Source organism: Piliocolobus tephrosceles, chromosome 3 (genome assembly GCF_002776525.5).
Source record: "Piliocolobus tephrosceles isolate RC106 chromosome 3, ASM277652v3, whole genome shotgun sequence".
Classification (NCBI taxonomy): Eukaryota; Metazoa; Chordata; class Mammalia; order Primates; family Cercopithecidae; genus Piliocolobus; species Piliocolobus tephrosceles.
In genome coordinates this window covers 98,062,193-98,088,879 of record NC_045436.1, presented here as the reverse complement: position 1 = coordinate 98,088,879, position 26,687 = coordinate 98,062,193, and the positions used below count along the sequence as shown (strand labels likewise).

General features: G+C 37.9%; 1 protein-coding gene and 1 pseudogene across 1 annotated transcript in view; one reads left to right on the top strand and one right to left on the bottom strand.

The window, feature by feature from the left end:
* NDST3 (N-deacetylase and N-sulfotransferase 3) overlaps positions 1-26,687 on the bottom strand; it is a 222,077-nt gene that overhangs the window by 63,656 nt on the left and 131,734 nt on the right. The window lies entirely within an intron of this gene.
* On the top strand, positions 7,519-8,891 carry LOC111547912 (annotated as a pseudogene).

Here is a 26,687-nt window from a genome sequence, read left to right as displayed (position 1 = left end):
TACTACTACTACTACTACTACTACTACTACTACTACTACTACTACTATGACTACTACTACTACAAGGCTACACTAACCAAAACAACTTAGTACTGGTACAGAAACAGACAAAGACAAGTGGAAGAGAATAGAAAACTCAGAAATAAAGATGTACACCTACCACAATCTGATCTTCAACAAGGCTGACAAAAACAAGCCATGGGGAAAGCACTTCCCATTCAATAAATGTTACTGAGATAACTGGTTAGCTGTATGCAGAAGAGTGAAACCAGACCCCCACCTTTCACCATATACAAAAATTAACTCAAAATGGATTAAAGATTTCAATGTAAGACCTCAAACTGTAAAGATCCTAGAAGACAACCTAGGAAATACTTATCTCAAAGTCAGCCTTAGTAAAGAATTTTTGGCTAAGTATGAAAAGCCATTGCAGCAACAACAACAAAAAGACAAAAAGGATCTAATTAAACTAAAAAGCTTCAGCACAACAAAAGAAACTATCAACAAAGCAAACAGACAACTGCGGAATGAGAGAAGATATCTGCAAACTATGCATCCAACAGTGGCCTAGTATCCAGAATCTATAGGGAGCTTAAACAAATCAACAGACAATACACGAAATAATTTCATTAAAAAATCGGCAAAGGACATGAAGACATACTTCTCAAAAGAAGACATACAAGTCACTAGCAAACATGAAAAAATGCTCAGCATCACTAATCATCAGAGAAATGCAAATCAAACTGGCAGTGAGATAAAATCTCACACCAGTCAGAATGGCTACTACTAAAAATCCAAAAAAACCAATAGATGCTGGTGAAGATGTGGAGAAAAGTGGAAACTTATACACTGTTTGTGGGAATTTAAATTAGTCTAGTCACTGTGGAAAGCAATCTGGAGATTTCTCAAAGAACCTACCATTCATCTCAGCAATACTATTACTAGGTTTACACCCAAAAGAAAATAAATCATTCTACCAAAAAGACACATGCACTTGTCTGCTCATTGTTGCACTATTCACAGTAGCAAAGACATGGGATCAATCTAGCTGCCCATGAGTGGTGGACTAAACAAACAAAACATGATATATATACACCATGGAATTGTACACAGTTATAGAAAATGAAAACATGGCCTTTGCAGAAACATGGATGGAGCTGGTGGCCATAATCCTCAGCAAATTAATGCAGAAAAAGAAAATTCAAAAATACATGTTCTCTCTTATAACTGAGATCTAAGCATTGAGAACACATGGACATAAATATTGGAACGATAAACACTGTGGACAACTCAAGGTTGGGAGTGGGTGGGTTGAAAAACTACCTATTGAGTACTATACTATGCTTACTACCAGGGTGAGGGAACCCGTACTCCAAACTTCAGCATCATACAATATTCCCATATAACAAATCTGCACATGTACCCTTGTATTTAAAATAAAAGTTGAAATTAAAAAAAAAAATGAAAAAAAAGGGAGCTTCCCAAATTAGTCTCATCTATGGATGTCTACTGATATGCAGAAGCTTCTAAAGTATTTCAGTATTTTAAATTAAAGAGTCTTTATAAAAGGCAAATGAAAAGCTTAAATGACTTATAAGAAAAGTTAAATCTGCTTTCCTTTTTGCTTAGTTACTACACTGCCCCAAAGACAAAAAAGAAAGCTATCCTGGATAAAAAGTTTATAAAAGTAGGCCCCACAGGTGTGTAGAAAACTAAGTAGGCACTCATGGTACCTGATTTCAGGACTTGGCTTTTAGATGGCATTTCTGGACCTGCCTTAAGCCAGAGGGGAGCTCACTGCTCTAAAGGGTGAGTCCCAGGCCAGGCAGCATTCACCACAAGCTGACTGAAGAGCCCTTGGGTCTTAAGAGAACATGGTGGTAGTACAGTAGTACTCCCTGTGGGCTTGAGGTGGCAGTGGCCATGGGGTGAGGCTTGCTGCATTTGGAGAGGGGAGGGAAGAGTGGGAAGCACTGCGTCTTGTGGTTTGAGTGTCAGCTCAGTCACAGTACAATAGAACGCCAGGTAGACTTCTAAGATTTTTGACTGTAGTTTCTGGCTCCTGAATGGCACCTCTGGACCCCCCTGGAGCTTGGGCTTGGAGAAATTCATCACCCTCAAGGGAAGAACATAGGCCTGGCTGGCTTTGCCACCAGCTAATTGTAGATCCTCAGGGCCTTGAATGAACATAGCTGGTAGCCAGAGAGTGGTTGCAGCAGGGCTTGGGCAAGACCCAGTGCTCTGCTGGTTTCAAGTCTGACCCAGCACAGTTCTAGGAGTGGTGGCTGCAGTGGTACTTGTGTCACTCCACCTCTAGCTCCAGGTGGCTCAGCACAGAGAGAGACTGGGACAAAGCAAAGAGAACCGGAGTCTCTGGTAGTCCACATAATTCTTCTGGATCTTGTCCAAGACTATCAAGGCAGTATCTCTATGAATCTGCAAGAATCATAGTGTTACTGGTCTTGGGGTCCTCTCTAAAGCAGATATATCTTTGATCATAACACCCAAGTCCTTTTGAATATCTGGAAAGCCTTCCCAGGAAGAATGGGTATAAAGAGCCCGGACTGCAAAGACTACAATAAATACCTAACTCTTCAATGGCTAGACACAGATGAACACCTACAAGTATCCAGATAATCCAGGAAAACATGACTTCAATAAATAAACGAAATAAGGCACCAGAAACCAATCCTGGAGAAACAAGGATATGTGATCTTTCAGACAGAGAACTCAAAATAGCTGTTTTGAGGAAACCCAAAGAAATTCAAGCAGATGAATTTGACAAAGAGATTAAAATAATTAAAAAGAATCAGGCAGAAATTCTGGAGTTGAAAAATGCAGCTGGCATACTGAAGAAATCATCAGAGTCATTCAATGGCAGAGTTGATCAAGCAGGAAAAAGAATCAGTGAGCTTGAAAACAGGCTATTTGAAAATACAGTCAGAGGAGACAAAAGAAGAAAGAAAGAAAAAAAAAAACAACAATGAAGCATGCCTACAGGATCTAGAAAATAGCCTCAAAAGGGGAAGTCTAAGAGTTACTGGCTTTAAAGAGTATGTAGAGAAAGAGATATGGGTAGAAAGTTTATTTGAAGGGATAATAACAGAGAACTTCCTGAACCTAGAGAAAAATATCAGTATCCAAGTACAAGAAGGTTACAGAACACCAAGCAGATTTAATCCAAAGAAGACTAACTCAAGACATCTGGTAATTCAAGTTGCAAAGGTCAAGGATACAAAAAGGATCCAAAAAGCAGCAAGAGAAAAGAAACAAATAATGCAGCTCCAACACACCTAGAGACAGCCTTTTCAGTGGAAACCTTATAGGCCAAGGGAGAATGGAATGACATATTTAAAGTGCTGAAGGGAAGAGAACTTTTATGCTAGAATAGTATATCTGGTGAAAATATCCTTCAAGCATGAAGAAAAAATCAAGACTTTCGTAGACAAACAAAAGCTGAAGGATGTAATCAACATCAGATTTGTCTTACAAGAAATGCTAAAGGGAGTACTTTAATAAGAAAGAAAAGGACATTAATGAGCAATAAATAATCACTTGAAGGTACAAAATTCACTAGTAATAGTAAGTATGCAGAAAAACCGAATATTATAGCACTGAAAATGTAGTGTGTAAACTACTCTTATTTAAGTAGAAAGACTAAATGATTTACCAATCAAACATGGTAACTACAACAACTTTTCATGACATATTACAATACGATATAAACAGTAACAAAAACTTAAAGCAGGGGCACAAAATTAATGCATGAAGTCTTTGTAAATTTTCTTTCTGTTAGTTTGTTTATGCAAACAATGTTGTTATCAGCTTAAAATAATAGGTTATAACATAGTATTTGCAAGCTTCATGATACCCTAAACCAAAAAACATATAATGGAGACACAAAAAATAAAAAGCAACAAACTAAATCACATCACCAACGAAAATTACCTTCACAAAAAGAAAGGCATGAAGGAAAGAAAGAAGGAAGAGAAGACCACAAAACATCCAGAAAACAAATCACAAAATGGCAGAGATAAGTCCTTATTTATCTATAAATTGAATGTAAATGGAAAAAATTCTCCAATCAAAAGACATAGAATAGCTGAAGGGATAAAAAAAATGAGGCCAGCTGTGGTGGCTCACGCCTGTAATCCCAGCACTTTGGGAGGCTGAGGCAGGCGTATCACTTGGTCAAGAGATCAAGACCATCCTGGCCAACATGGTGAAACCCCATCGCTACTAAAAATATAAAAATTAGCCTGGCGTGGCAGTGTGGCAGTGTGTACCTGTAGTCTCAGCTACTCAGGAGGCTGAGGCAGGAGAATTGCTTGAATCCAGGAGGCAGAGGTTGCAGCAAGCTGAGATCATCCCACTGTACTCCAGCCTGGTGACAGTGAGACTCCATCTCAAAAACAAAACAAAACAAAACAAAACAAAACCAAAAAAAGAAAAACAAAACAAAACAAAACAAAAACAACCAAAAAACAGACCCAATGATCTGTTGCCCATAAGAAATAGACTTCACCTATAAAACACACATTGAAAATAAAGGGATTGGAAAAAGATATTCCAAGTCCATGGAAACCAAAAAAGAGCAGAAGCAGCTATATTCATATCAGACAAAATAGATTTCAAGAAAAAACTAAGAATAGACAAAGAAGGTCACTATATAATGATAAGGAGTTCAATTCAGCAAGAGGATATAACAATATTAAATATATATGCACTGAATGCTGGAGCACCTAGATGTATAAAGAAAATATTATTAGAGCTAAAGAGAGAAGTAGAGCCCAATATAACAATATCTGGAGATTTCAACATCCCACTTTCAACACTGCATCAATGTTCTAGACAGAAAATCAACAAAGAAACATCAGACTTAATCTGCACTATAGACCAAATGGATCTAATAGATAGTTACAGAACATTTCCTTCAAAGACTGCAGAATACACATTCTTTTCCTCAGCATATAGATTATTCTTAAGGACAGATCATATGTTAGGTCACAAAACAAGTTTTAAAACATTCAAAAAATGGGAATCATATCAAGCACATTCTCTGACCACAATGGAATAAAACTAGCAATCAATGACAATAGCAATTTTGAAAGCTATACAAACACATGGAAAGTAAACAATATGCCCCTGAATGACCAGTGAGTAAATGAAGAAATTAAGATGGAAATTGAAAAATTTCTTGAAAAAAATGATAATGGAAACACAATGTACCATTTTGTTGTATGGAATACAGCAAAAGCTGTACTAATAGGGAAGTTTATAGCTATAAGTGCCTACAGAAAATAAAAACTTCAAATAAACAACCTAATGATGGACCTTAAAGAGCTAGAAAAGCAAGAGCAAACCAAACCCAAAATTAGTAGAAGAAAAGGAATCATAAAGATCAGAGCAGAAATAAATGAAATTGAAATGAAGAAGACAATACAAAAGATCAATGTATCAAAAAGTTTTTTTAAAGATAAAGAAAATTGACAAACTTTTAGCTTGCCTGAGAAAAAAGAGAAGACCCAAATATATAAAATCAGAGACAAAAAAGGAGACATTATAACTGATAATGCAGAAATTCATATGATAATTTGTGGCTACTGTAAGCAACTCTATGCCATAAAATTGGAAAATCTAGAGGAAATGGGCAAATTCCTAGATGCATACAACCTACCAAGATTGAACCATGAAGAAATCCAAAATTTGAACAGACCAATAACAAGTAACATGATTGAAGTTGTAATTAAAAATCTTCCTGTAAATAAAAGCACAGGACCCAATGACTTCACTGCTGAATTCTGTTGAAAATTTTAAAAAGAACTAATAGCAATCCTACTGAAACAATTCTGAAAATATAGAGGAGGGGTTACTTCCCAGCACATATTATGTAGCCAGTATTACCCTGAGACCAAAACCAGACAAAGACACATCAAAAAAAGAAAACTACAGGCCAGTATCTCTGATGAATCTTGATGCAAAAGGCCTCAACAAGGTGTTAGCAAACTAAATTCACTAATATGTTAAAAGATATCATTCATCATGACCAAGTGGGATTTATCTCTGGCTTGCAAGGATGATCCAACATACACAAATCAATCAATGTGATACATCATATCAATAGAATGACGGACAAAACCCATATGATCATGTCAGTGGATGTTGAAAAAGCATTTGATAAAATTCAATATCCCTTCATGAAAAACCCTCAAAAAACTGCATGTAGAAGGAACATACCTCAACATAATTAAAACCATATGTGACAGACCCATAGCTAAAACCATAGTGAATGGGTAAAACCTGAAAACCTCCCCTCTACCATCTGGAACATGACAAGGATGCCCACTTTCACCACTGTTATTCAACATAGTACTAGAAGTCCTAGCTAGAGCAATCAGACAAGAGGAAGAAATAAAGGACATCCAACTGGAAAGGAAGAAGTCAAATTATCCTTGTTTGTAGATGATATGATCTTATATTTGGGAAAACCTAAAGACTCCACCAAAAAACTATTTAAACTGATAAATTTTGTCAAGTTGCAGGATACAAAATCAACGTACAAAAATCAGTAGCATTGTTTATGCTAATAGTGAACAATCTGAAAAAGAAATCAAGAAAGTAATCCTAATTATAATAGGCACAAGTAAAATTAAATACATAGTGTATTAGTCTGTTCTCATGCAGCTAATAAAGTCATACCCCAGACTGGGTAAATTATAAAGGAAAAAGGTTTACTGGACTCACAGTTCCACAAGGCTGGGGAGGCCTCACAATCATGGTAGAAGGCAAAGAAGTAGCAAAGCCACGTCTGACATGGTGGCAGGCAAGAAAGCTTGTGCAGGGGAACTCCCATTTATAAAACTATCGGATCCCATGAGACTTATTCACTACCACGAGAATAGTATGGGGGAACTTCCCCCATTATATAGTTATCTCCACCTGGCCCCATCTTTGACAGGTAGAGATTATTACAAGTCAAGGTGAGATTTGGGTGGGGACACAACCAAACCATATCACCTAGGATTTAACCAAAGAAATGATCTCTACAATGAAAACTATAAAACACTGAGAAAAGAGATTGAAGAGGACACCAAAAAAGAGAAAGATATTCCATATTCATGGATGGGAAGAATCCATTTTGTTAAAATGTCTGTACCACCCAAAGCAATCTACATATTCATTGCAATCCCTTTCAAAATACTAATGACATTCTTCACAGAAAAAAAACAAAAACGAAAACAAAACAAAACAAAAAAACTATCCTAAAATTTACATGGAACAACAAAAGACCCAGAATAGTCAAAGCCATCCTGAGCAAAAAGAGCAGAACTGGAGAGAATCACATTACCTGACTTCAAATTGTACTACAGACTGGCAGAGGTGCTCCAGCCTCTGCGCAGTCCGCAGTCAGTGCCACAGTGCCTGGCCTCCCACACACCCTGCAGGTAGCGCCCGTGCCCTCAGCCCAGAGTGCACTGGTGCCGGCGCCAGCTCCCAGAAAGAGTGCGCCACACAGAGATGACAGCCGAGGAGATGAAGGAGACTGAGACCTGGGAGCAGTTGGTGCCTCTGCCCATGGAGGGAGTGGACATTAGCCCCAAACAGGAGGAAGGCATGCTGAAAGTCATCGAGAGAGGGCACAGGTACAGAGATGCCCATGATTGGGGACCGAGTCTTTGTCCACTACACTGGCTGGCTGTTAGATGGCACAAACTTTGACCCCAGTCTGGATCACAAGGACAAATTCTCCTTTGACTTGGGAAAAGGGAGATCATCAAAGCTTGGGACATTGCTGTAGCAGCCATGAAGGTGGGGGAGGTGTGCCATATCACCTGCAAACCAGAATATGCCTACGGTGCAGCAGGCAGTCCTCCAAAGATCTCCCCAATGCCACGCTTGTGTTTGAGGTGGAGTTGTTTCAGTTTAAGGGAGAAGATCTGATGGAAGAGGAATATGGTGGAATCACCTAGAGAATACAGACTCGTGGTGAAGACTATCCAGGCCCAGTGAGGGTGCTATCATGGAGGTTGCACTGGAAGGGTGCTACAAGGATCAGCCCTTTGAACATCAGGAACTCGGCTTTGAGGCAGACAGCGGGGAGAACCTGGATTTGCCTTATGGTCTGAAGAGGGCCATTCAGTGCATGTAGAAAGGAGAACATCCCATTGTGTACCTCAAACCCAGCTATGCTTTTGGCAGTGTTGGGAGGGAAAAGTTCCAAATCCCACAAAATGCCTTGCTAATATGAATTACACCTCAAGAGTTTTGAAAAGACAAAGGAGTCTTGGTAGATTAATTCAGAAGAGAAGCTGGAACACAGCACCACAGTGAAAGAGCGGGACACTGTGTACTTCAATTAAGGCAAATACAAGCAAGCTTTTTTATAGTCTAAGAAGATAGTGTCCTGGCTGAAATATGAGTCTAGCTTTTCCAGTGAGGAAGCATAGAAGGCAAAAGCCCTTCAACTGGCCTCTCACCTCAACCTAGCCATATGTCATCTGAAACTACAGGCCTTCTCTATTGCCATTGAAAGCTGTAACAAGGCCCTAGAACTGGACAGCAACGAGGAGAAGGGCCTCTTCTGTCGGAGAGAGGACCACCTGGTTGTGAATGACTTTGAACTGGCATGGGCTGACTTCTGGAAGGTCTTGCAGCTCTACCCAAACAATGAAGCCACCAAGGCCCAGTTGGCTGTGTGCCAGCAGCAGATCTGCAGGCAGCTTGCCTGGGAGAAGAAGCTCTACGCCAACATGTTTGAGAGGCTAGCTGAGGAGGAGAACAAGGTCAGGCCAGAGGCTTCCTCAGGAGATAATCCCACTGACACAGAGATGGAGGAGGAGCAGAAGAGCAACACCACAGAGAGCCAGTCTCAAGTGGAGACAGAAGCATAGCCCCTCTCCACCAGCTCTACTCCTGTGGCTGCCTGCCCCCGTGTCTCCCCACTCTGTCCTGTGAGTTTTGTAAAACCTGAGGAATTTTGAGTGAATTAGACCTTTACTTTTCTATCTGATTGGATGGTGGCTTTAGGGTGAAGGGGGAAAGGAGTAAGCTGGGAGATTGAGGTGGGGAATCACTTTAGATGGTGTCACCCCCTCTTCCCTTCCCCCATTGCACATGAACATATGTCCATCCATATATGGTCATTAGAATGTTAATTTATTGTGATCCCTCTGTTTGTTAGTTCCATTTTCCAAGGGTAGAAGAGGCAAGTGGTTGGGATGGGGTCTGATATGAACCCAGGGTGGAGAGGGAGACTCCTGGGCAGCCATTTTCCCCATCCTTTCCCTCTCCCAGTCCATTTCCCTCTCCCAGTCGTTTTCCAAATGTGGCCTCCATGTGGGTGCTAGGTACATGGGAAGAAACACCATTTCTTCTCTGTTCCCTTCCTCACTCCAAATGGCATGGCTGATGATGTCTTCTGGTGTTATGGTGACCACCCCCTGTCCCCTGTTCTGGTATTTCCCCTGGCAGTTTTCCCTCTCAGCAAGGTTGTGTTCCCAAACCCCCTCAGCCTCTTCTTTGCATGTTGCTGAAGGTCCAGGCTTGCCTCAAGTTCCATGCTAGAGCAATAAAGTGGAAACATTAAAAACAAAACAAACAAACAAAAAAATTATACTACAAACCTATAGTAACCAAAACAGCATGGTGTTGGCATTAAAACAGACACATAGATTAATGAAACAGAATAGAGAACCCAGAAACAAATTCATACACCTACAGTAAACTCATTTTTGACAAAGGTGTCCAGAACATGCACTGGGGAAAAGACAATCTCTTCAATAAATAGTGCTGGAAAAACTGGATATCCATATGCAGAAGAATGAAACTATATGCCTATCTCTCACCACATACAAAAATCAAATCAAAATGGATTTTTGAACTATGAAACTACTACAAGAAAACATTGGGGAACTCTCCAAGACATTGATCTGGGCAAAATTTCTTGAGTAATACCCCACAAGCACAGGCAACCAACCAAAAATAGACAAATGGGATCACATCAAGCTAAAAAGTTTCTGCACTGTGGAGAACAGTTTGGAGATTCCTCAAAAAGCTTAAAATAGAGCTTACCATATGATTCAGCAATCCTACTGCTAAGTATATACCCCAGAAAAAGAAAATCAGTATAACAAAGAGATATCTGGACTGCTGTGTTTGTGGCAGCACTGTTCACAATAGCCAAGATTTGGAGGCAACCTAAGTGTCCATCAACAGATGAATGGATAAAGAAAATGTGGGACTTATACGCAATGGTGTACTATTCAGCCATAAAAAAGATTGAGATTCAGTCATTTTTAACAACATGGATAGAGCTGGAGGTCATTATTTTTTGTGAAATAAGCCAGGCACAGAATGACAAACATCATATGTTCTCACTTAGTTGTGGTATCTAAAACTCAAAGCAATTGAACCCATGGAGATAAAGAGTAAAAGGATGGTTACCAGAGCCTGGGGAGAGCACTGGGTGCTTCTGCGGGGTGGTGGAGATGGTTAATATGTACAAAAATATTTAGAATTAATGAACAAGACCTAGTATTTGATAGTACAACAGGGTGACAATAGTCAATAATATTTTAACTATACATTTTAAAATTACTAAAAGAGCATAATTGGATTGTTTTTAACACAAATGCTTGAGGGGATGCAATTCCCATTTTCCATTATGTAATTATTTCACATTGCATTCCTGTTTTAATACATCTCATGTATCCCATATACATCTGCTCTATACCCACAAAAATTAAGTATGCCCTTAGGAAAAGTAGGTTTTCTTCTTTATCAGACCCATCCATACCCAGCCCAGGCCTAGAGAATGATTTCTTTGCTCTGTTCCTTAATGGACTCCACCCTGAACTCAGTAATTTTAGCTAAGAAACAATTGCTAAGTTTAAAAAGTCACCGCCTATCAAACTGAAATACACGTTTCTGGAATTTAACTGGCCTTCCTGAAACCCTTTTGTAAAAGAAATTAACACCTATAAAGGAAATCTCCATTTGTAAGATGTCTGCCTATGTACACTAGAAACTCTTCCCATTGTTTTAAATTGGCACAAGTCATACTTCTGTTTAAGGTGCTTTTCTGGCCGTCTTATCTAACTTAACTTTTACTTACACCATTTTCCCCTTGGTTTGAGCAAATGATACTGTATTTAGGCCTAAGGTTTTTCTTTTAATGATATCTACATATATCATATGTATATTATAAAATGAATATATATAATTTATAATAAATATATAAAATACATATTATTAGATCACCACTTTATCTTGTACTTATTGGCTTTAATTTACAAGCATATATCATCACAAATTATATTACACCAGTGTGTTTGATTTCTTTTCCTGTTAAAGTGAAGTGAATTTGGTAAGCTTTCCTTATGTTCATAAATCATTTAAATGCATAGACAATTAAAAATGTGTTTACTTTGTATATACACACAACAGGAAGTAAAATGCTTTCTTCCCTATTAAATAATTAATGGTAACATATATCAAATATTTCTTTGAAATTCAATAGACATTTAAAAAATATACAGTAGCAAATGTACCCATCATATTTCAATCATATTTTAACATTCTTTGATGTTATTGAACAGCTATTCCCTGTTACATATCTCTTTAGCACTGGTGCTTCTTAATGAAATATAAGAAACTAATAGGATATGTTGTACAAAAATTTAATGACTCATATTTATTATCCTTAATGTAGAAAGTTTTATTCATTTGTGCCTCAATTTATTTTCCAGTAGAGTAGGAATGCAGAAATAAAAGGTAAGTAATAAAGAAAAAGTCACTTCATGGAAAATGGAAAGGCCTAGAGATGGTTTGTAATTATGCAGCTTTCATAGTCAGAGAACACATGTGAAAATACAGACCACAAACATGCTTACAGCAGGTAAATACATAGTACAGAGTATTCCTTGGTGCATAGAATGAAAGCACATTTCTACTAATAAATTATGTATACTTAATATTGCATATTGTTATATAATATTAAAAATGTTTTAGGGTTCTTTAGAGAAACAGAACCAACAGAGAGAGAGAGAGAGAGAGAGAGAGAGAGATTGAGAGAGAGAGAGAAAATGAGAGACAGAGATTTATTTCTTTTTTTCTTTTTTGTGTTTTTTTTGAGATGGAGTCTCGCTCTGTCGCCCAGGGTGGAGTGCAGTGGCATGGTCTCGGCTCACTGCCAGCTCCGCTTCCCAGCTTCACACAGTTCTCCTGCCTCAGCCTCCTGAGTAGCTGGGACTACAGGCGCCCACCACCACACCTGGCTAATTTTTTGTATTTTTAGTAGAGATGGGGTTTCACCGTGTTAGTCAGGATGGTCTCAATCTCCTGACCTCGTGATCCGCCCACCTCAGCCTCCCAAAATGCTGGGATTAAACAGGTGTGAGCCACCACACCCGGCCCAGACAGAGATTTATTCTGAGGAATTGGCTTGTGACTATAGAGACTTGGTGAGCCCCAAATTTGCAGGGCTGGAGACAACAGGGAAGAGTTGCAATCTGAGTCCAAGCACAATCTGCTGGGAGAATTTCCTCTTCTGGGGAGGTCAGTCTTTTTCTGTTAAGGCTTTTCAGTTTTTGGATGAGGCCAGCCCACATTATGGAGGGTAATCTGCTTTACTCATAGGCTACTGATTTAAATGTTATCGCATCTGAAGAAATACCTGCACAGAAACATCTAGAATAATATTTGAACAAATATCTGAGTACCATGGCCTTACCAAACTGACACATAAGATTAACCATCACAAAGAGGATGAATACTTTTTAAAGAAATGATTTCATTTTGTTCTTCAGTACCACGTGCAACAAAATGATTCTTTAAACTGTTTTGTCAACTGCATTCTCCTTACATCTAGTTTTTTGACATTATTTTGCTAGGTAAGAAGAGGAGAGAAAAGTGAGACTCTGTGAAACTAAAATTGAAACAGGAGTTCTGTGAGTGAGGGGTGGCCTGAGCCACCCTTCTAAAACCATGAGTAAGTGGTAGGGCTTTGCATTTGAGTGAGTGTTCCTGTGGTACATCTGTGCAGGCTACAACCTAGATTTCTGGGTTTCCAAACTTAGTCAAGGTGCCCTTTTCCCAGCCTGACACACGTAGAAGCCACAGGTCTGCTGGTCCTTCTGCAGTCATGCAGGCTTAGCCAATTTACAATTAAAAGGATGTAAATATGCAACATACGTAAATATGTTTTAGACTCAGTTTTCATCCGAGGCCCGAAGACATAGCAATAATCCTAAATCCCAGAGTGAGATCCTGAACCACTTGTCTTGCAAACCACTTGTCTTGGTAAAAAAAATTTGGTCATTCATCCACTTGAAGATTGTTGTATAATGGATAATATGATTAGCGTTTGTCTCTAGTTCTTGAGAGGAAAACTAGTTCATCTGAAATTTCCCAAATGATAGGAGTTCTTTGTCATTCATGGTGGTCCAGATTGCTTATGCTAGTGAGGTGATTCATGGTGGGGCCCTAGTATAAGCTTATACTAATGAAATGATTTGGGATGGGGATAGGCCCCATCAGAAAGACCAACCATTTGATTAGACTGTTGGAGCTTTGGATCAAATGATATCATGAGTATCCTTGAATCCTCAGAAAGATGAGAAAGAAGAGAAGGGCTGGAAACCAAGCTCAATCATGTGCTCAGTGATTTAATCAATTATTCCTATAGTTCTGGTGCCCACTGTGGGGCAGCTGGGACACTTGACTTGCTCCAGAGCCTGCAGATGAGATTCTGGAACAACTGATGAAAAGCCGGCAAAGAAAAATGGTAAACATTGTTTTCCAAAGACAGCCCTCCTGGATTTCTGCCTGTAGTGTCACCTGGTGGAGAATAGAAGGTAAAATTTTCTCATCTCTTTTTTCCAAAATTCAGATTAGCAAGAGAAAATCATCTGTACGAACTAGTTGCTGGGTATAGTGAATCTGGTGATTTTGTTTGGTGTGAGTAGTCTTATTTTCTGATCCCTTCCCTTGCAGAGATGCTGCCTTGTTTTCTGTTGTCTTTGTCTTTTGTATTGTTTATCATAAACAGCAGAATCACAGGGTAAGGAGCACAGGCATAGGCTCTCTAAGGTTGTTGCTCAAGCTGGCCTTACAAGCTGGTGGATCCGTAGTTCTTACGAGACTTCTGTTTAGTTAGACTAACTTTGCTGTGGGTAACTGAGTCAAAAACTGGACGAGATTCTCTTTTTGTCTTGTATTCTGAGATTCTCCTTTGTTTTATATCCTGAGATCTTGGCTTTGTGACCATTAAAGACATTCTCTCTAGTCCATTTTAGGGAAGTGCAAAGTGTTGGCTTGTGTCAGGCAGCCAGCTGGATAGCCTGGAACCCAAAGGTTTTCTTTGATCATTTCAATTCTCAGAGGAGTTCCTCTTATAAGAAGTCCTTGTCCTCATTGCTTGGTTAGTAAAGGGAAACTCCCGTCCCAGTATTGTTTGCCTATTGTCACAGATTACTGTGTTTGTGACTGGAGGCATCCCACATTTTTTGTGGGATTTACATAATACATAAATTTACCATTTACATAAATAATGTCATTACTACCTGTGACAATGAAAGTCTTTGCTGTCTTAGTCTCTGGAAATGAACTTTCCATGGTATTATTGGTTTGAGTCACTACAGGAAAAATGTGTGAATTGTGGCTTTTGGTTGTGGGGTACCGATTTGTTACTAATCCTTTCCCTCATATGAACAGCTTTTGTTTTCCTGTTTGTTTCAATTCGTGTCCTAAGAACGTGGCTTGGCTTCCTGCCTGTCAGGGCATGCATTTTATTAGGCCTGCTTCTATGATGAACCAACTGAAAAGTTGTCTGGCCCCCAAAATATGGCCAGACAAAAATGTGCGTTGAACCCCATATGTAGCTAGCATACCTACTATTGCCAGCTCTCAAAGCATTGTTGAATCTTTTTCTCTTTCGGCTGTCTTCGGGAAGTGGCTCTGGATCTTGAGAGGGCTGCATTCTTTGCACCTCTGCAGGGCTGACTTGTGAGTCCTTGGTTAAACCTTAAAAGGCTTATTAGTTTTGGTTTTGAGTCGCCTATTAGGTATACCTTTGGTTTAAAATTTTGGTTTGTTTTATTTGTTGAATCCCTTAAATGAGTTTCAAACTGGCTTATAGATAAATGGACAATCATATTAACTAAATATACCTAAAACTGCTGAAAATACAGTAACAAACCCAAATGCTTTTCACTTTCATGTGACTTAGGTGAATCTCTGGTAAATAAGTTTAGTTCAATATTGTTGGCTTAAGGGAGAAAATAGAGCCAAGAATATTTGCTGTTTGTCCCAGCTGAAATCTGATAATTTTTGAAAAGATATTTAAAAGAGCTCTATGGTCAGAAGTGAGCTTAATTGAAAGTTGATATTCAGGCTATAATTTTTTTAAGGCCTCTCAGGTCTCTCTATTGGATCCTGCTTCTCCCATGGGAGCTTCTCAGTCAACTGAAGCTTCTCAAACCCATGCTAACTATAAGCTCAGCCCTTCTGTCTGCTTCCTTTCTTGTTGGCATGATTTTTGCTGAAGATAATGTGGAACTTCATTGGTCTTCTTGGGAAACAAGATCTCAAACTGGCTCCTCTCAGATCTGTTCTTTCCATTTCCTGTTCCCCCTTCTTCCTTTTTACATATTTATCTTCCATCCAGTTTCCTTGCATTCTTAATATGTTTCTCTTCAAGCCCCTACCTCCTTCATTTGGTGGTCAGTAGATGGGAAATTACTAAAAGGAAATAGAGTTTTGGTGGCCACATGAAGAGACCTAAAGGAGACTTCCTGGTGACCCTGATACCCTTTGAGAAACACAGGGAAGGTGCCACTGATTTCTTTTTTGGAGTACTCTGGTCTTCTTCATTGAGCCCTGAGAGTCATGAGTAGGTTCCCCTCAAGTCTGAAATTCTGCTCTCCTTTACATTGAGATACCTGATTTTTTTTTCACATTTTGGGTACCAAGGATTAGTTTGTGCTATGAGGTGGCACTTTGCCTGATGAGTCACTGGCAAGAGTTATAGTTTTAAAGATAACTGACAGTGGTTACAGTAAATGGTTATTATTGCAAGTGACACAAACTCTGTGTTTTGGAATACACAGCTCTTTGGTTTCTTTCCTTTTTCCTGTGTGCTTAGGTGAGGGCACTTAAGAGATATCAGCGTGTTCATCATTGAAAAATAAGATGCCTGTAAAAGTATAAGCTGGTCAAGAAATGGGCTAGTTGACATTAGGTCACCACCCACTCTAGAAAATGTCTGTACAACTAGGTACACTGTAGATGCACTGCATGACCCAATCCTATGGAGCTTTCCTCTTAGGCTTTTATCTAGGCTCTGAGAAGACTCAAGGTTATGCCAAAGCTAAATTGAAAAGTCACCTATCTAAACAAATTTGTCTCCAAAATATTACTTTCTGGCATTTAGCTGGTTATTTTGAACAGGCTACTGAATTTTCTCTTAGGTTCATCTGTGTACTTCCTTGTATCACTCAAAGAGGTACACCATAGAATGTTACACAGCCATGAAAAGTAATGAAATAATACCGTTTGCAGCAACATAGATGCAACTAGAGTCTATTATCCCAAGCAAATTAATGTGGGAACAGAAAACCAAATACCACATGTTCTCACTTATAAGTGGAAGCTAAACATTGGATACTCATGTCATAAAGATGGCAACAATAAACACTGGGGACTGCTAGAGAGGGGAAGAAGGGAGGGAGGCAAGAGTTGAAAAACTAACTGTTGGGTCCTATTCTTAGTACTTGGTTGATGGGATCATTTGAACCCCAAACTTCAGCATCAGGAAATACACCCAGTTAACAAACTTGCACATACATCCCCTGAATCTAAAATAAAGGTTAAAAAAAACCACACCTATTTCTTTGGCTCTTACCTCTCCTCTTCCTCCACTCCCCTTCTATTTTGACCCTAGATATGTTAAGAAACATGTTAACTGGAGGTGTAAAGTAAGAAATAGAGACAAGGTCTATCACCCTCATTTTCCCACTGAAGGGCTTTCCTTGCAGTAAAGCAGAGCTGTAGGATGAGGTCAGGGGTTAAAAGTTTTACCTTAAATTACATTTAGTACTTTGATTATTATATAATATTGGATACATTACTTTACTAAATTGAAACTTATTCATAGCTAAAGTGACTGGAGAACTTTTGAGTATCTGAGAATAACCCAAAAATGTTGAGGCTTACTTGAGATTTTTTTCTGGGGAGATGGGAGGAACTAGCCCTGCAGATTAGCTTACAGGGATGGGCACAGGAAAAACAATGAGGCTGTTTCTGGATTTTATTAGTCTTGCTAATTTAAGCCAACGATACATATATATATTGAACACAATAATAGGTTTAAGACTATAGGATATTACTTCATTTTCCAGGTACTTAAACTTTTCTGGTTTTTAAAAAAATTTAATTGGGAGTGGACCTCCACCTTCCCTCCCTTACCACTTTCAAATTCTCACCATTGATCACATAACTGAAGTTAGATTTCTAGTAATTATGGCAGAATGAGGGCTTGGATTACAATGTAATTTAATAAAAAAACTAATTTTTGCAAACCTCAATTTATATATTACTATTCATATCTGATATATAGGAATAAATGTTTTCTTATGTAGTACTAATGTTAAAGATATGTGAAGATATTCATTAGGGCACACTCTCAGTGGGTCTCTCATTTAGGTAAATCTTACAAGCAAATATACTGACTGATTTTTTTTCCTGGACTATCTTTTTAAGGATATTTGTAAAGTAAATGCCTTGGAAGACAGAAATAGTGTCTCCCTCCAGGGCAAAGGTCAAGTTTGTCTATCGTCCACCATAATAAAAATCATGACTCTTTCCAGGGCAAATGTCAGACAGGTTTATTGCCTATTATGTGAGATTTGGGTTCTCTAAAGTTGGAGTTCCTCTTAGGTAATATATCTGATATTCTGGCTATTGCTATTGCTGTCCTTTATATTTAACCTCATGCCTTCTTCCAGCATCCATGAATTGTAGCTGGCCAACTTTTAGCTTGCAATTAGGATAAATCACAATACCTGACAATACTAAAATAATCTCAAACTTATTAGGATAGCTACTATCAAAGCAATAGGAAATAACGTGTTGGCAAGGTTGTAGGAAAGTTGGAATCCCTGTGCACAGCTGGTGGGAATGTATAATGGTGCAGCTGCTACGGAAAACAGTATAATGATTGTTCAAAAAATTGAAGATAGAATTACCATATGATCCAGCAATTCTGCTTCTGAGTATATACCTAAAACAACTGAAAACAGGGTCTTGCAGAGATGTTTGAAAATCTTTGTTCACTGAAGCTTTTATTCACAGTGGCCACAAGGTGGAAGCAATGTAAGTGTCCATCAAAGAATGAATGAATACACCAGATGTAACATATACATACAATGGAATATTACGCAGTCTTAAAAAGGAAGAAAATTCTGACACACGCGTTAATATCAATGAACCTTGAGGATAGTATGCTAAGTGAAATAAGCCAGTAACAATAAGAAAAATACTGTTTGGTTCCACTTAAGTGAGGTACCTGGAATAGTCAAATTTATAGAGAAATAAAACAGAATGGTAGTTGCTAAGGATTCGGGGCAGGAGGAATATGGAATTGTTGTTTGATGGATATAGAGTTGCAGATTTGCAATATGAAAATGTTTTGGAGATCTGTATCACAACAATGTGAATGTGCTTAACACTACTGAGTTGTGTACTTAAAAATGATTAAGATGATAAATTTTACATTATGTGTATTTTACCCCAATTAACAAATACGAAAATAACACTCAGATTCTAATTTCAGCCTTGTTATATGGATGTCATATACATAATACAATTTTTAAAGGGACTTATGCTTTTTTTTTTTTCCTGTGGGTCCTTGAGACCCGCAGAATATGCTTAAGAAATTAAAATAGGGTGTGTGTGGTGACTGAATTAGTTATTCATTCAACTTGACTGTAACTATCCAACTTTATTTCTCATTGTTCTCCAGTATTAGATTTCCATTTCAGTAAAACCCCTCCTGGATTTTCTAAACATTCCAGGATTATTCTTTCTGCAGATTGTTGCCTTCTCTACTCCTTCACCTAACCGAATCATGATCATCCAGGAAAACTCATTCAAATCTTCCATTCTTCATTGAGACTTTAAGACTCATAAGAATGTGTCTCTTTAAAAAATCCCAGCAGCACTTGTGTTGCAGCCTTGATATACTTTATAATCGTATCCAGGATTACCCCTATTCTGAAATATTTCTCATGATCTGAAACCCAGAACTTAAATGATAACTCAAAAGGCAAACTCCATTTATTTTCTTTCATTGTTCAAATACGTCTGGCTCCATTGTTCTTAATAGTTATGGTGGAAAAATATATAGGGTCATGATGTTTTCCTGTAATCTTAAACCAAATTAAAAGAGGCTGACATTGATTGAGAGTATTCAAACTAGGATAAAAGATCATTTTAAATATTATCCAAATGAAAACTGATAAAAGCAGTGAACCCAGTGATTTCATCAAAGACAAGAAAAAACTCAGTAGAAGGATGCTTTTGCATTTGATTTGGTGATTAATCTTCCAGAAATAATTCATGCTGTACAGCATAGAGGATGCTGAATAATTGGCATGCCATTTTAATGAGAAAGAGGCAAATGGCAAAATCCTTCCTAAGCTGCCTTTATCCTAAGAATCCTATCCTATTTACCAGGAGCCCTTACTGTCTCTGTATTTCCCAGTACCTTCACATACATTATCTTCATAAACTTGATCTTTGCCACAACCCTATGAGACTGACATTTTCCCTATTTTTTTAATAGTTAAGAAATTTGATATTTGGATTATTTAAATGATTTGCTTGTGACTCTTGGTTCTATCACCTGATTTGCTTATTACTGTCTTATGGCTTTGCTCTTCCTTGTCCTGAATGCCTCCTCACTTCCTCACAATTCACAGATAATTATTTGCTATTTTCAATTTTCATTTAAATCTAAATTAAGATTTCAGCTTAAATCTACCTTCTCCTTGAAGACCTCTATTACTGATGAAGTTCACATATATTATTTTACTTTCAAATTTCAAGTTGATGCTGCATAATTCAATCTCAAATTCCATTGCTTATTTTTCAGATCTTTCATCAGATTATTTCATATCTCATTAAGTAAAATGTAAATTCTTTAAGAGAAGGGGTTATGACTTATGAAGCTTTTCTGTTCTATCTGTTAATGTAGTGGGTGTCTCATATTAGAAGTTTAAGAAATAATTCTTAATGTAGCCTTTCTTAACCAGTTTTTGAGAACATTCCACATTCTCTATATTATTATTTCTCTATATTATTATGGAGAAAATAATTCAACTACCTTTTTTCATAATTCTTACAACAAGGGTAAAAAGCTAGAGAAGTGAACTCATCATGTGCAATGGATTCATAAGAGCATTAGGACTTAATTCTCCCAGGTTGAGAAGAACAATTTAATGAACTGACCATCATCAACACCAAGATGAAAGATTAGATAATAAATGACCTTTGGTCATAATAATATGCAACTTTCTATCTGCATATAGTGTTATAAAGGCATAGTGTAAAGTAATTTAAGAAGAAACAGTTAAAAAAATTTATTATGTTAAATGTATGGATGGAGTATGAGGAAATATGTAGGGGATAGGTTTGCTTGCAGGTTTTTTTTTTTAATTTTAAGTTCTAGGGTACATGTGCAAGATGTGCAGGTTTGTTACATAGATTAAATGTTTGCTTGCAGGTTATTTTAAAATTTTAAGTTCTGGGGTACATGTGCAAGATGTGCAGGTTTGTTACGTAGGTAAATGTTTGCTTGCAGGGTTTTTTTTTCAGACTTAAATTCAAGAAAGGTAACTAGAATGATTATATAATTATTTTAATCTAAATAATTAGATATTAGAGGAGTACAAAAAATTGCCAAAAATTTTAACCTTTAATATGGCAAACTTTTTACTAAAACTAATGAAGCATAATGATACACATTTGCATTTTTGCCACTTTGGAGGTAAGAATGTGCAATGTGCTGGCAAAAGTAGAGTGAGGATAGCACAGACCAGCTAATCAGTCTCCAGTCACCTGAAATTTGGCACAGAGAAAAAGACACACAAACAATTGTAAACATGGAAGAACAATTCCACACTGAGAACACACATTTACATAAAGTCTCTTCTCCAGAGACTCTCTAATTCACAGTGGAAATGCCTGCTTTAATGGGTGTCAAGCTCTTTTCCAGCACAGGTCCAGGCTGAGAGAGAAGTTCGTTATGTCTACATGCCCTCAGGAAGAGGCAGAGGCAAACCACACAAGTGAGGTTATCAGTTGCCACAAGGATATGGTTTAGCTTCACCCCTATCAAGGAGGGCCCATGGCGTGTGCCTCCCACTGTGCGAGATACGAGAGGGTAGGTTTAATTGTTACCTAGAAGAGTCATTTTAATCTTTTTGTGATAAGGTGGGGGAGAAAAGATACTATTCCAAAGTGTCATCTAGGAAAGAAAAGAACATACATGAGACAGCAACTTTTAAGTCAGAGAAGTTAGTAAATGTGGGCACTACTTAGTGACGGATGACTAATTATTATTAATATATGATATTAATCTGATTTTAGAGAAAAGAATGGTAACAAAAGGAACTGAGAGTAAGAGGAAGCCTAAGTTACTAGAGGAATGAAAATAAGTAAAAACTAGACAAGACAAAGGTGAGAAAGAGAAAAAAAGAAATCAGAAGAAAAAATTAATGGCTTTACAGTTAAAGGGAGTTTACTTGGGAATACTGGCATAGATAGGCTATTAAGTGAAAAAGGCAGAAATATTCTGTTGGAAAAATCTCTGGGTACCTCTGTGAGGCAAGAAAACAATGAAATCCAGGATAAACACTGAAGCATTGAATTGATGAGGTACACCAGAGGGTTTATAGTCAAGTCTGAGAGAAGGCTGCTGATAAAATACAGGGTATCACCAAGGTAGCATGAAGTCCTCTGTAGACTGTATGTGATCAAAGTTCTGGTCATGGATTTTGGCTGTTAATCTTAGGAGGATTATAAAATGTGAAAGGAAGGGATGGCTTTTAGCATAGCAAGCTGGTTCACAGCAAAAGACATGACAAAATTATAGGTGACAGTGGAGAGGCAGGCAAGAAGGCAGTCATAGAATCTGACTTTAGTCACAGTTGGATTCTAAAATGAGCTACCGAAGATTAAATCAAGGACACTTGTACCTGGGTGAGCAACTACAGAGAGAATTCTTCCAAGGCTCAAAGAGTCAAGGAGAAGCAAACAATTAAAATAAAACAGTGCCAAATATTTTCTGAATGCTCATGAGTCTACTTGTCTTGGAAATGGTGGCTGGGAGCACTTAGACACAAAAATTACATTAAACAAAAATGTTGAAGTTAGCAGCATGCTGTCAAAATATTCCATCTCCTTTCACTTGGAAACATACATGCTTTAAGATCATGCTGGGCAGCACTGTTGAGATCTCTATACAGTGATAGTTAGTTCACAGTCCAGCCAGCTGTACAGAATTATAAATACATATTTCAAAATTTTGAACAAAATAATGCGTTACTTCCTATACAGTTCATCAGATCTGATTTCTCTTGTAAATATAAGTAGGGATCATTTGCAAAATAACAGAGTAGAATTTCCTGTGCAGACAGATGCTTTTTATATTTATAAAGCTTGAGCTCCTTTTTTTTTTTTTCTTTTTAATGTTCTGGGAAACTGGAAACCGATATGATTTTTCATATCAAGTTTAGTTTAACATATGGCAGTGAGCTCTCTGAGACTGTCTCCAAACTTTGCAGTTAACAGTTTCCAGCCTACACAGGAAACGAAGCTGTGCTTCTGACGCATTCCCATTATATGGGAAGACCGCAGAGAACAGCCTAAAGTTAAACCACAAAAATTATGTTTATACAAAGCGCAGCATTCAATTTAAACCACAGTTGCACAGAAATCTTCAGTTGATGCTTCAATTCCAGTTTTAAGTTGTTCTAGTGCAATGTTTCAAAGCGTATCAATAACTAAGTCACTGCTTCATCTATTCTTCAGCTTTTAGTTAGGTAGATAAGCAAAAAGCAAGTTCTGACTCTGGATGTTGCTTTCTCAGTTTAAGAATCAGCTTGTGTTTGTAGATCTTCTACTGGATTTGTATGTATTACAAAAGCAAAGCAAGACAATCCGATGAACAAAACCTCATCAAGCCAGAACCCTTAAAGGAAAGAGCGGCAATACCCATTGTGCAAAATAATTTTTATATATTACATTCCTCCTAATACATATGCAGACTGTATACAGATTGTGTACATAAAGACTATATGGAAAATAAAGTACTGAATATGATGATTACCTCAGCATGACATAGAGTTGTATATTCTGTCATAAAATAGTTCCATACTGCTATATAGCTATACTTTTTGAGTTTCTGTGGTGCTTTTTAATAGGGTTGTGTTTTGTTTTTGTGGTTTACTCTTTTGTCAGCTTTCATTCCCTGTTGCTATTGCTCTAGCATTCTTTCTCTTCTTTCTGTCATGTTCTAATGTTGTGTACACTACATCCCTTAGGATAAGAAACCAGACTAAGAAGTGTGGCCAAATTCTGTATAAAAATGAGGCTATCTAAGGCTATAAGCATGGGCCAGGGGTAGTCTATCAACAAAGCACAATGACAGTGGAAAGAATGTGGATTTGTCTCTTAGTTGTTTTCCTTTGGTCCAATTATGCAACGTCTTTGAACCTCAGCTTCTTCATCTATCAGAATTTTCAGTTTCCTCATCTAACAGAATTGCTGCTAGGGTAAAATAATATCTATCTATCTATCTATCTATCTATCTATCTATCTATCTATCTATCTTATTTTATCATATATATATATATATGATATGTCTCATAGAGTTGTGAGGATTAAATGAGGTCATTTATGAAAGCATGTAGCACATTGCCTGGCACAAAGTAGGTTCCTTTTTTCTTCTCTCCCTTCTCAAGGGGCCTTTATTATTTATTTCCTTGTTCTTGTCTGCAATCCATACAGTTGTTAGGGGGAGAAGTACAATTGCTGATAGTTGATATATTATTATTAGTGTTTTACCCCTCACACCATGAACTTTTAGAAAGAGTTAATGTTTTGAAATGTGAAGAAAAAGATTCCTTGTATACTCAAAAAGTATCGTTTTAATGAACTTTCTTAATATATTATCTTAAAATGATTCATATAAATGTTAGTACATAATTAAATGTGAATAATCATTCTATGCTAAGAACTCATCTTAGCACTTTTAAGCAGTGCTTTATCCTTCTTGTTAGAAAAAGTGATATAAAATCATTAAAGAAAAATTACAAGATACAGAAGAGCAGAAAGAAAAATATGCCCAATTCTCAACATTCAAAGATCCATATCTTTTCATTATTTTAATGAAATTTTGCTTTAAAACTTTGCCATTTATGTATAATTTTGTATTATTTTATACATATTTCTCATACCTCATATTACCAAATTTTTCATAAGCATAAATTTTTAAGTCTGTACAATCATCTACAAAGTGGATATGATTTATTTAAACATTTTCCCTTCAGTTGGACATTGAGCTTGTTTCTATTTTCTGTCCCCATTACAATTAACACTTTTTCTCTATTTAACACTCTTTCCTTAGGAGACATCCCTAGAAGTGGAATCATAATGTTAAAGGATACCAAGATGTTTAAGGCTGTTGCCAAGTTGGAAAACAGCAATCTCAGAATCACAATTTTGCTACAAAGGACACCTGGCCAAGCCTCCCTGGCATTTGTCCTATTTGCGCCAAATGAATGCCTCAGCCCTTTATTTTACTATGGATAGAGAATATCACCTTGACTATGTTTGCTTTACTGATGCCAACTGCAATGAGCATTGAGATGGCCTGATAGTACTTTTTGAAACCTTGATTTCTAATGTCTACGAAATAACCAATTTCTCATAAGAGAGACCTCTATTATTTTTGTAGTGTTATTGACATTTCTACAGAAGAGGACATGGAAGCACAGAATAGAATCAGCAAGACAACTGAGGTGCGTGTGTTCCTCCTTTGTCATCCCAGGACACTCACATTGCTTACTGGCCCATATCTGGCTGTGAGCTCCTGACATGCTACATTTACCAACAAGCCCTACTTAACCCTAGGTTTACTAGTTTGGAAGAAAAGATGTGGCAAACCCACTCCTTTTGGAAAAGAGAGAGGGCCCAATTATTCAATTACCTGTGTTACTAATACCTCACAAGAAAGCAGTATCGTATGACCTTCAGAAGGACCGACAATTCCCCTGACATCCAAGACCAAAACATCAGGAGCAAATACACTCATATGCGAATAAAGCTTCTGTGAGGGCCTCCACCCAAGATAGGAAATTACTAACATCTGCAACAGGTGACCTCACACTCTAGGGCCACAGGGAAGTGAGGTCACTCAGCACCAAGCAGCATTAGCCTAAGCAACCAGACAAAAAAAACAAAAAACAAAAAACAAACAAAAAAAACCCAGTGGATTAAACTCTGCAAAGTAAAATCTTAAGAACCTACCGAGTTTGATAGGAAATGCCTCAGCAGTCTAAATCTCAGATATGATAAAATGTCGTACGTCCTGGAGGTAAGACTGAAGCTGAGCATTAAGCATCCTAAGGGGGATACCAATTTAGCGAAACTCCCAATTGGAATGTAACTGGGATCTTTTAAAAAAATTTCCTGGGGCCGGGCGCGGAGGCTCAAGCCTGTAATCCCAGCACTTTGGGAGGCCGAGGCGGGTGGATCACGAGGTCAGGAGATCGAGACCATCCTGGCTAACATAGTGAAACCCCGTCTCTACTAAAAATACAAAAAAATTAGCTGGGCGTGGCGGCGAGTGCCTGTGGTCCCAGCTACTCAGGAGACTGAGGCAGGAGATGGCGTGAAACCGGGAGGGGGAGCTTGCAGTGAGCCGAGATCGTGCCACTGCACTCCAGCCTGAGCAACACAGCAAGACTCTGTCTCAAAAAAAAAAAAAAAAATTCCTTGCCAGGGTTCCGTCTCCTGGGTCAAATTTGTAGGCCTTTTTGGGGGTAGTGAGAAATGATTTGGCTTTGACTGAGTTCTTTTAGGGCCGAAGTTTCCACTACAAAGAAAGAAATGAGTAGGCAGGGAATTGAGGTCAAAATAGGAATTCTCTAAGAAGTGTGCACAAAGGTTTAAGTAGAAGATATCTGAAACATCAATTAAAAGTAGGAAATTGTAAACAACTTGCTGTTTCTAAAACACCTCAGCACACTCATGGGGATTTTGTACTTGTTGTTTCCTTTGCCTGGAGATAAAATCAGAGAAGTAAGCTTTGGGGATCACACAGGGTCTTGTAGGCCTTGATAAGCAGCCTGCCTTCTACTCCGAAGAGAGAAGATTGGAGGGTTGAGAGCAGAAAAATAATGCTATCTGACTTATATTTTACTTTCTCTTCAATTAATTGAGAAAAATACCCTAAATCTATAGAAAAGGCAAATAATTAGTAGAGTGAACATCTTTATAACCTTTGCCTATTCTCTGAGTACTTACATTTCACCACACTTAATTTTTCTTTGTTTCGTTTTTTGAGATGGGGTCTCACTCTGTCGCCCAGGCTGGAGTGCAGTGGCATGATCTTGGCTCACTGCAAT